This window comes from Anthonomus grandis, chromosome 22 (genome assembly GCF_022605725.1).
Source record: "Anthonomus grandis grandis chromosome 22, icAntGran1.3, whole genome shotgun sequence".
NCBI classification, from domain to species: domain Eukaryota; kingdom Metazoa; phylum Arthropoda; class Insecta; order Coleoptera; family Curculionidae; genus Anthonomus; species Anthonomus grandis.
The window spans coordinates 3,569,885-3,582,600 of NC_065567.1; the positions used below are offsets into that span (position 1 = coordinate 3,569,885).

At 30.2% G+C, this 12,716-nt stretch overlaps 1 protein-coding gene across 3 annotated transcripts in view; it reads right to left on the bottom strand.

The window, feature by feature from the left end:
* The window catches only part of LOC126748971 (WASH complex subunit 4), a 121,694-nt gene that overhangs the window by 53,544 nt on the left and 55,434 nt on the right, over positions 1 to 12,716 (bottom strand). The gene's annotated exons all lie outside the window — the stretch shown is intronic.

Sequence of the window (12,716 nt, forward strand, 5' to 3'; positions counted from 1 at the left end):
ACACAAGCTCACAAAGACCAAAAAGGGTAACGTAAGCCAAATTTATATGACAAGATATCTAAAAATGTGGTCATTGTATAATGTCTTTCCCCTATCTACAGAACATTGAACAATATTGATTGGCATTAATTTGAACAGTTGGTATGGTAAAACACGAATACAACGATATGGTAAATCTTCAACAAGATAAATCAATTAGTATATCAATTAAAAACATATCAGGTTAAACAAACAGGCCAAAGAAAGAAGTTTTACCGTAACACATACCATAACGGAATATCTCGAGGAATAAGTGGACCAGTTAAACAATGTATCTCTTATCGCCGTATTATTCAATATTTATATTGATTGAGTACCGGTTTGGACGACTGTTACCAGCGGTTTAAAAACAGTTTTGGTTTTTAATGTAATATTGGCTATTATTAAAGGCTACTAATATTTTTTTAAAGGAAATGCTTTTTTATATTTATTTGTTTTAATATTATGATTTATTAGTGTAACCTAATATTTATTATGATTTAATAAGGTAAAAAAGAATTTAAAAAAAAAATCCGATAACGGGTAATTTTTGTTTTATTTGGTGAACGTATATGTTTTTTGTAATGTTCTGTATCTGATGATGGCCGTCTACACAGCCGAAATGCATAATACATTTACCTAAGTGACCAACATGCACTTTTCTTGGAGATAAAGACTTCACATTTTGTAATCTTTAATTTAATGTATTTAATTTCAGACTAAACTTCCTTTAATGTTATAATTTTTTAATGTTTATATTTTTGTTCCTGTCTTTATATTTTTTAACATTTTTTTTAAATATAATAAGTCTTTTTAACCTATTTAGGTCTTTTTTTTAAATTATTTTAGTAGAAAATAAAATATTATTACTTACATCCATAGAAATTAATACTACTACCCATATTAAAAAGAAAATCTTATAAAGCTATAATCTTATAAAAATATATATAAAAAAATTGTTTGAGAGCCGCTGGTTGTTTTAATCGGGGAACTTTTATTATATACGGGATACTTTATAACAGGCGCCACCTGTTTTATCCCAGATAGATAAGAATATCCCAATGATGAACAAAACAGGGAATTACTAAAAGCACCATACCTACCAACCTGAAATACCCAGAAAATCTCAAAAGGAAGAACAAACAGGGAAATTTACAAATACAATAAATTATATTAACCTAAAACTCATGGCTATACCATTACACTAAAAGTCCCTTGTCTAACTTAGCAAGTTAGGATACCTTTTAAAATTTAAAATAAACAAAAGAGAAAAACTTAGTTCTGATATGAATTTAGGTTCATCTCAGTTAAAAGAAACGTTAATGATCAAACTTATTAATTTAAAAACAAGTTGTGTTGTTGCCCTTCTTAAATATAGTGTCTGTATCAATAGAAAAATTTACATGGTTTACTGACTGCATAGTTCAATATACATCACAAACATAGATCAAACCTGCCTCCAAGAAAGCTATAGTATTGAGACGGAGAAAATTTAAAAAAAAGGCTTGTAAGTGGAAGAATATCCACCTTCAAAAAGTTGGGATTTAACTACAATTATAATAAGGTATTTAATATCCACTAACTAAAATTTTATTTTCTGGTGCTAATCCGATGCTGCAAGGATATCAAAAAGCTGTTTCGCGAAATTTAACCCATGTGGATGCGGAAATGGTATTCGAGTTTTTATCTAATAATGCTAATTTAAATCAACCCCCGGGCAGCGGCGTTAAAGTGTTCCGGTAAGTCGGTATATTCATTTTTATTATGCATCCGTTTTTTTTTTTCATAAATTTGATACTATTTTGTCTTAGTTACTATATTAATAAAAGTTAATATAATATTTAAACTGATCCAATAATGCCGGCTTAATATGGAAAAACTATAGAATAATTATGCATACATCTGATTTTTTTCTTTCTAGATATAATACCTATTATTAAATTTAGGTATATTATAATACATAAGTAAAATAATTTTTTTTGCTAGATACAGAGTATATTCGGATCACATAAATTAGTTTTATTTATTGTAATGTTTGAAATAATAATTTTAAGTTAGGAAGTTCTAACAAAACGACGCGGAAAAAAACGTATCAAAAAATTATTTCTTTTGGTAGCTACGAGAAATATTTAAATTTAGAGGGAGGGAAGTGCAGTAAATTATAGATTTTATACGAATAGGGTATACAGAGGGTGTCATACCTAACAGTTATCAAGGTTCTTTTTTATAATATTAATAAATAACTTTCGAATATTGCTTTGTTCAATCTATGCTGCAATCTGATCAGATTCACTATTAGGTACTACTTTCAATGCTGCTCCCACTACATACAGATCGTGTTATCGTGAGCTACGTATTACCCAAAATAATGGCAACACCGCTTGGTTGCGGCTTGCAGGCGGCGGAATTTTTCGTTTTTATTTTTTGAACCAGGGAATAATTTTTTGAGCGTTACTTTCATGTTTTTTTCACTATGGCTGTTTATACCCCTTCCGAAAGAGTTCAACTAATTAAATGGTTTTATGGAGGCAATTTGGCAGTACAATGTAGAGATTTGTTTTTAGTGACATTTAAGAATAGTCCGCAAAAACGGTTTTAAATGTGGTTACAAATTTTGAGACATCTTTTTGTCTTCAAGATTGTAAAAAATGCCACACAAAACGTCAAAAACCACCTGTTGAAGTGATCCAGGATATAGAACGGCGGGAAGAAATGGTTTGCAGTACCCTACAACTTGATTCGACACGGTCCACTAGAAGTGTTGGAGAGGAACTGGGAATGAGCAATAAAACTGTTGCTCGTATCTGGAAAAAATATGGGTACAAATGTTTGAAGTATTCAAAAACTCAGGAAATATTTCCTGAAGACCAGTGGCGAAGAATGGAATTTTGTGAAACCATGATGGAAAAGGCAAATAAAAACGAAGATTTTTTAAAAAATATTTTGTTTTCTGATGAATATTCTTTTCCGTTACATGGCAAACACAATCCTTCCATTGTTCGTTATTGGTCTCAGGAAAACGAGCACAGAAGTTTTCAGTTTCGTACCCAGTATCCTCAGAAATTGAATGTTTGGGCAGGTATTTTGGGCGACAATGTTAGGGCCATTTTTTATTGATGGCACTTTAGACGCCCAAAAGTACCTTGAGTTGCTGCAAAACCAAGTTCTTCCTGCCATTCAAATCCTACCTGATGTAGACCTGGGATCGGTTTATTTTCAGCAAGATGGCTGTCCTGCTCATAACGCGGCTAGGGTAAAAGAATTTTTAACAAATACTTTTCCTAACCGCCTTATTAGTGGGACTGGCGATATTAAATGGCCTCCTAGATCTCCAGATGTGTCTCCAAATGACTTTTATCTGTGGGGTTACCTTAAGCAGACCATTTATAAGCATGAATTTAGTAGGCCAACAAATTTAGAGGAGTTGCGAAATAAAATTGTCGAAGGTGCCAATTCCATTTTACCTGAAACTCTTTTGGAGGTGCGAAATAGCTTTTACGATAGGTTAAGTTTTTGTTTAGCGAAAGAAGGCGGTTTATTTGAGCCTTTTATTTAAGAAATTATATGTTTTTAAGTTTGTTTATTAGAGTTTTATTTCTGATTTTTTATTATATTTTTATCAGAGTTGATATTTTATTTTTTATTAGAATAACGCTTTAATTTTCATTATACAAAACACAGCATATTAAACATTTTAAACTACTCAATAATTGAAAAAGAATTGCTGCAGTAGTTTGGGGATGTAAATACTTTAGACCATATTTGTTTGGTAATAAATTTACAGTAATCTGAATTAAACTGATCATAAGCCTCTTCAATGGATATTTTCGATAAAAGTACCAAATAGTCGCTTAGTACGGTGGCGTCTTAAATTGGAAGAGTTTAATTATTTTATAAAATATAAGAAAGGAAAATCAAATACTGCTGCTGACTTTCTTTCAAGAAATCCAGTAGATTCAAATGCATTAGAAACTGCTTCAACAGACAATAATTATGGTGATGTAGATGAAATAATTAATGAATTACTTCAACATCCAGAAGAACTTCCTGATTTAGATCAAGAAACTATAAATGAACTTTTTAATGAACAAAAACCAAAAATAAACATAATATCTGATATAATTATTCCAAAAAGAAATATTGAACAACAAATACAGGAATCAGATGATCTTGAAACAGTTCATGCTTCATTAGAAAACCCAATTTTTAATCTACCGATTACTGAAAGAGCAATTAATACATATAAAAGACAAATAATTATTACAGTAGGAGATACAAATGATTTAATATGCCGCTTGGAACAAGTTTTCCAAAATACTAGATTTTGTGTCACATTCCCAAAATTAAAGCCAGTAGAGAACATTATAAAATTCTAAAAATAATGTATTAATTTAAAAAACTTTTATGCTTTATTCTTTAGAGATGAGGAATTTAGTAAACTCTTCACAGTAACTTAACTCAGCATATAAATATGTACAATGTTCAACAATACTACAAAATATTGAAACAGTGGATGAATAAAAGATGAAACTCATTATATCATACCACTAAAACTTGTCGTAGATTCTTTTGGCCCAATATGTTATCTGATATAGAAAGACTTAGTACTTAGCAGGTCATCTAGCTATAAGGTCTGATGATGCTTTATTAGCGAAACATGTCACCTGATTAATTAAAAAGACATTTTGAGACTGAGACTTGGAGTTTTCATTTTTTCTCTAGTTACGTAGGTCTCTTCGAGATAATGGGCGAGTTCTTTCAAATAGAAAGATATGTTAATACATGTGAAGTATGTCAGAAAAACAAACACGATAGAAATCGTCCCATAATAAAATTTAATTTAACGCCAACCACATCAAAACTATTTGAATTAATTCATATAGATACTTTAAAAATTGATAATCAAAGTTTTCTTACTATAATTGATGCTTTTTCGCGACATGCACAAGCTTATCCTTTGTTTGAAGTTTTTGTTTCACATCATGGAATACATATAAAAGACAAATAATTATTACAGTAGGAGATACAAATGATTTAATATGCCGCTTGGAACAAGTTTTCCAAAATACTAGATTTTGTGTCACATTCCCAAAATTAAAGCCAGTAGAGAACATTATAAAATTCTAAAAAGAATATATTAATTTAAAAAACTTTTATGCTTTATTCTTTAGAGATGAGGAATTTAGTAAACTCTTCACAGTAACTTAACTCAGCATATAAATATGTACAATGTTCAACAATACTACAAAATATTGAAACAGTGGATGAATAAAAGATGAAACTCATTATATCATACCACTAAAACTTGTCGTAGATTCTTTTGGCCCAATATGTTATCTGATATAGAAAGACTTAGTACTTAGCAGGTCATCTAGCTATAAGGTCTGATGATGCTTTATTAGCGAAACATGTCACCTGATTAATTAAAAAGACATTTTGAGACTGAGACTTGGAGTTTTCATTTTTTCTCTAGTTACGTAGGTCTCTTCGAGATAATGGGCGAGTTCTTTCAAATAGAAAGATATGTTAATACATGTGAAGTATGTCAGAAAAACAAACACGATAGAAATCGTCCCATAATAAAATTTAATTTAACGCCAACCACATCAAAACTATTTGAATTAATTCATATAGATACTTTTAAAATTGATAATCGAAGTTTTCTTACTATAATTGATGGTTTTTCTCGACGTGCACAAGCTTATCCTTTTCTTGAAGTTTTGTTTCACATCATGGAATACCCTTAAAAATAACATGTGATAAAGGCACCGAATTTTAAAATAAAGACCTCGAAGATTTCTGTTCACTTTACAAACTTGAACTCCATTATATAACAGCAAAGAACAGTAACTCTAACGTTTTTATTCAACATTGATAGAACATTATCGTTGTCTTAAAGACACAAACAAATTTACTCCAGAGCAATTAATAAAACGAGCTTTATTAGGATATAATAATTCCATTCATGTTACAAAATGCACTCCGTTTGAAATAATTAAAGAGCATATAAATAACACTAACCCTTTTGATCTTAATGATCATTTAATAATCTCAGACTATATACAAAATCATAAGGAAAATTGCAAAAAGATCTATGCTAAAATATCTGAATTAAATCAAGAAATTATTAACAAAAAAAGGAGTATACCATAAAGCATCTGCAAGGAGACCTAAAACTAAAGGAAATATTCCTTTACAGGAAAATGATGACCCCAATGAAGGCAACTCTGATGTTGGCCATTCTACTTCCTATAATCAGCAGTGAAGATGCCCAACTTACGCGTATTAAAAATCCTATACTTCAGATTAGGTTAGGAAATGTTAGGATAATATATAACAAACATATATATTACGTAGATTTAGATCATACAAACACAAGTAGAAAAACTAATTAACTCATATAACGTTTTAAACTCTAAGATTTTAATAAATAATACTACTAACAAATATATATTATCTTATCAAGGTCTAGCAGAAGGTTTATTTTCTAGAACAGAATATTTAAATAATATAATTAAAAATAAACTAAATAATCTTAAACCTCATCAAAGAGCTAAAAGAGGTCTTTTAAATATTGAAGGACGAGCACAAAAATGGCTTTTTGCAACTTTAGATTCAGAAGATGGTAAAAGATTTGATAAAGCTATAATTAATTTACAACAAAATCAGAAAAATATTCAAGATTTAAATATACAAATTTCAATATCAAAACATCTTATTCAGCATTTTAATAAAAGTATTTCTATAATTGAATCTAATCAAAAACAACTTTAAAAAGGAATTGAATCTGTTTGGAAATTTATTAACACTTCAATAAGTGATACATACGAATATCCCATGCTTAAAGGGTTGCTTTCACAAATTAATTTAGATTGTCAAAATTTAATCACATTCCTTGACAATTTAGAAGAAGCTATATAAATGCGCGACCGCGTTAATTATTAATTTATCATCGCGTTTAATCAATAACACCTCTACAAAAGGACAAAGCGCTCCAAAAAATTTTGCTCGTGACGTCACGCGTTTGGGCCATGCACTTCGGGTTGATTTTCAGGTGAATTCGGCTGTTGACGCTGCCGTTGTTCGTCCGCGGAAGGATGCCTGCAACGCTGCCAGACTTTGCAGATTGCCGTGAACATTAGGATGCTCTATTACTATCTTAAAATAATTAAATCTATATCTTTAACTGCTCTTACTTTACAATTTAGTTAAAAAAAAAGAGTGCATCCTTATTTCTCTTTTCATAATTTAAACTTCCATTTTTTCAAATTTTATCATTTATCTAATACCTTGTTACTTGCCAATAGGAGTTCTTTCTATATAAATCTGACAGCGGCGCATCTACTAGTTGTGCCGCCTGATGAAACGAGAGGTTAGGTTGTTTATATTTATGTTCTGTGGTTGCCGGTATTTCTGACGAGATCCGCAGTAAACATTAGCTCATTTTTGTGTTTTTTTCTAAAATCGGAACTGTTTATTTCCGCGAAACGTGTATGTTATATTTATGTAACTTTTAAATCGCAAAATCGTACTTTCGGACTAGAAAAAACCGGGTCTCCGGCGCGCCGCGGTTTTATTTGTTTATATCAGACTTTAATACTTCAGTTCGTGTTTAATTTAATGTTTTTCTCCTAGTTCGGCTTGTAGTTTATACCAGAGTGTAAATATGTCTCAAATGTGTTGTGTTCCGGGTTGTAACGGAAACTATAAAAACGGACCTAAAGTGCATGTCTTCGATTTTCCTAAGGATATACATAAATCTAAGGGGAAAATGGGTAAAAGCCATACACAGAGATGACTTTGAGCCCACAAACAACACCAAAGTATGTGAAGCTCATTTTCCTAAAGGTAGTATAATAAATAAAGAGTACTTTATTATACGTTTTATTATACATATTAAGTTCAAGATTCCAACACAGGTAAAATTTTTACAATAGATTTACTAAAACCATGACTAAAACTTTTGAAACTTTTTTATATAGCAAGCCAGTTTGTGTTTTAACATCAAAATTTAAAACTCCATATACTTCCCATAGTTTAGATGATTTATATGCAATACTTGAAGCAATAGACCTTACTATTATTACCCTGCCTTTGGAGGAAAATGTTACCAATAATGACAACCCCGACTGTGACTTAAATCTGCCACCTACAAATACTGCTACCGAGACTGCTACAATACCCTTGGCAATACTATTCTCGATCATGCCAAACCATCAAATGACATAATTAAAATGAAATGTGTGTTCCATTTTGTGTCAAACATACTAAAAAGTTTTAAAAACATTGAAGACAACAAAATAGTGCATTCTTTAGATTTTATTTGTGAACAATTAGCTTTGCTTACAACTGCAAAGGAAAGGTACAGATATTCAAGTAGTACAATAATTTTGACTTCTATAATCTATACTATTAGTCCTCATGCATACAAGTATTTAAGAGATTATGGATCCCTAATTTTACCACATCCTCAAACTATAATAGGTATTTGTAACAAACACATGACCGATCCCCACATAGATGAAAAAAAAATGTTTTTAACTTATGCCCGAAATGTGTTTAGTTTACTAAAGGATCATGAGAGATTTGTGACACTACTTTTTGATGAAATTCATATTGACCCTTGCATGGACTATAAAGACGGTAATATCACTGGAACATCAGTCAATAATAAGTCTCTAGCTTCAACGGCATTTACTTTTATGATTACAAGGGTGTGTTCCAGCTTTAAGGAAGTAGTTCACATAGCTCCCATCTCCAAAATTACATCAGACATACTTTATAATTTTATTAAGACAATAATTGAAAATTTAGAGGAGATTGGGTACATAGTTTTTTAATAGTGTGATAATAATGCCATTAGTCATTTTTCAACTGCAGACCAACTTAGCATTGTTTATCCTCATCCCATAGATAATCAGAGACCATTATTTTATATTTGACACAGTTCACTTACTTAAATGTGTATTTAATAATTGGCTTAACTCTAAACCAGACCAAAAATTTTATTTTCCCGATTTTGACACCTCGAAGAAAAAATGTGCTTCTTTTTCTGCAATTAAAAAATTACATGAACTGGAGTATACCTAAGCTTTTTAAGCTTTTAAAGTCAATATATGTATTTATGTGTATATAATAACATTTTTTACTACTTAATGGTATAAAAAAAATAAAAAAATACCTAAATACGTATGTTGAATTTTGGCGCAGATGTAGGGGAGTTGGGAGTCTGCATTTAATATAACTATACACATATACACCATAATATTTAACCTGACATTCAACCAGAACTAAAACATACCTTTGAATGTTTCCTGAACTCTATTCTATTCCTAGCATTTTTTAAAATAAGCCAAATATTGCGATATTAGCATATGAAATCCCTTGGTTTTTAAAAATCGGTGGCCCACATCGATGACGTCACGCGCCAAGCACTAAGGCCTTGTCTTTGAGTGGGTGTTGGTTTAATACCTCAGCAGCGTTTGTGTCCGTACCACCACCACAGATGTAAATAGCTCCGCACCAGATAAATACTCTAATGTTAAATTTGCGGACCCTAAAAGGATGCTGGCCTGAGTGAGCTCTAGCATCCTAAGCCAAAATTATTAGTCTACGTTGCCAAATCGAGCATCCCGGTTCGTTGCGTGCTTCTACATTACGACGTGTAATAAAGGATTTGGATCTTGGGTATTTAGTTAAATTTATACATTTAAGAAACCGCAAATAGATTATTGATGGAGGGAACTATAGGTACATACTTAATGTATATGTATGTCAATTGAATTTATATTAATGAATAAGCTGTTAATTAATATTATTAATTAAAAGCAGTACTATAATAAGTCCTATAGTTATAATAAAAGGATAAATTTAAAGCATCCTTAATTATATTTTTGTTTCATAAAATGTATATCAATGTAGAAATTGTAAATGTTAATTATACAATAGGCTTGATCAGGGAAATACCCAAAACCCGAAATTAGATATTGGGTTTTTCCCACGCTCACATGACATGCTCTCGACGAATGAGAGCATTAAAAATAGCCAAAAACCCTACGGTAAATTGGTCTACGCAACCCGAATGCTCTATTTTTTCCTTAGTGTGTTATTGTAAAAAAATATTTTCGCAGTCGTGTCTTGTTCGGCTACACTTTAAAGTCTTAATTTAAAAATGGAAAAAATAAATGTTAAAAAACGTCCATATAAAAATAAATGTGAATATTCTACCATTAGGATGTTTAGGTTTCCAGTGAAACTTAAGCTTCCGGCTGTATCTACAGTTTGTAAATGAATTGCACAAAATAACTTTAAAACTGGAATCGACGATAAAATTTAAAATTTTTTAAAGCATAAATCTGCTGTAATGATAAAAAATGAAAAAAATGTTTTAGTCGCGTTTAATGAAATAAGCCTCAAAGAAAACTTGGAATTTCATAGAAAACTCGACTTAATAGAAGGATTTCAAGACTTGGGATCTCTCGGCCGAACTGGGAAAAAAGCCAACCATGCCCTTGTCTTCTCCATTACGGGTATATATTCATCTTGCCTACTTTTTTTCACATAATTACGTTTCAAAAGAAGATTTAAAAGTTATAATAAAATACATTTTAAACACCTTTTATTCAGTTGAATTTTCACCTCTTGCTATGGTTTGCGATCAGGGCATCAATAATAGGAGCGCTATGAAATTATAAGGCGTTACGAAAGATACACCTTACTTTTATTGTGAAGGCAGAAAAATATTTTTAATTTACGATGTACCTCATCTTTTTAAAAGTATTCGGAATAATATGCTATCAGGAACATTTGAATTATTTTATAAAAAAAATAGTTTTGTTATAATTAAGAAAACCTATGAATTTGATAGAGAGTCTCAATCCGCTAGAGTTCTGCTAACACTGACTGACAAACATATTAATCCAAATAAATTTGAAAAGATGTCCTGCAAATTAGCGTTAGAAATTTTTCCAAACACAATGGCTGCAGCTGTTAAAACGTGTGTGAAAAAAGGTGTCGTTGATCGGCAAGTAGGCACTAATACTGCAGAAGTCATAGAAAATATGAATAATTTGTTTGATGCTTTAAATAGCAAACAATTATATTCTAAAAATCCTTTATGGGTATTAATTCTGAAAACGGATCAGTGATAAATGCCTTAGAGAAAGGGAAAAATATTTTTAGGTTTTTAATAAAAGAAAGTGATGTTTTTAATGAGAAAAAAGGTATTAGCAAAGTAGTTAGAAAAAGGCCACCTTGTTTTAATTGAATGATTCAATCTATTAGTGCAATTAAATCTTTATATAAGGAACAAAAGAAAGAAAATAATCAATTTTTACTGACTAATAGATTAAATCAAGATTTTTTAGAAAACTTTTTTTCTATGGCGCGACAGCGTGGTGGTTGGAATCTCAATCCCACAGCTAGATCTTTTCGGCTGTTTTTTTAGAATTAAAAGTACAGCAGACTTACTTATGCCGTCGAACATTTCAAATTCCGAGATAAATACAGATAAGCAGTTTATATTGCCCGATCCGGCTAAACAAACCATAACTACAATATCCACTAATAGTCTAGATGACAACAATGAAAATTCCGAAAAGGACGTCGAAATTAAAACTTCAGAACTAGAACAACCCTTTAATCCAAAAGACTCTTTGTAAGATTGTGCAAACGTGTACTATGCCGGATATTTAGTTAGAAAAGTTTTAGAAAATTTTAATTTTCCCGATTGTGCCACTTTACTGAAGTCAAATGAATGTCTAACCGAATCCTCTCAGATATTTTTATTAAATAAAAATTACGGTGGACACGAAATAACATATTTAGTTAGCCCAAGCAAAGATGTCACTCTGGTGTCGAAAAATCTATGCGGATTTTTCGAAATGAATTTAATAAAATACAACACCACGAGTTTGTAGGTACTAAAATAAAGAATAAAATTATATCGAAAAATTTAAAATGGTTAGGACCTAATCAGCATAAATGCTACGCACACTAAATTTTTTTGTTAACAAAACTTGTTCATACTAACTTGTATAAATTTTGTAAGTGGTCTCGGAAAAATGTGAAAAATGTTCAGCAAAAAATTAAAAATTTAAAACATAACTAAATTATATGCTTGATAACAATGACAACTCTATTTTCAAATTATTAAACAATACTAGTATGTATCTGTCACAGGTTAAAACTCTTATAGGTGACACTAAATTACATGCCTTTGCTGGGGAAATTTAATATAGGTAATAATTTTTCTATGGCAACAAATATATCTATTCTATATTATTTAGTTTTATACTTTATTTTAAATATATATATTGTTATAAAAATATAAATACGTAAATTATTTTTATAGTTTTTGTATTGTTTGGATTGTTATTTTCTAAATTAATAGTACTATTTAAGTTATAACTAAATTGGAACTGGTTAATATTTCTAGTGAAAGTTATAAACTCGCATTTTTTTATAGATATTGAGGCATTATCTATATATAGATATTATTTAGCTTTTAAGTTATTTAAGGTCATAATATACACTGTACCTACAATAAAAGCATTTTTGTCTGTTTTAATGACCAGAAAATTGAAATATATATTATACTTATCTATATACCCCTGTGTATTATTTAAATAAAAGAATCTAGACAGTTTTTACTTTTTTATATTTATTATACTATGGTGAGTACATCTACATAAGCCCGA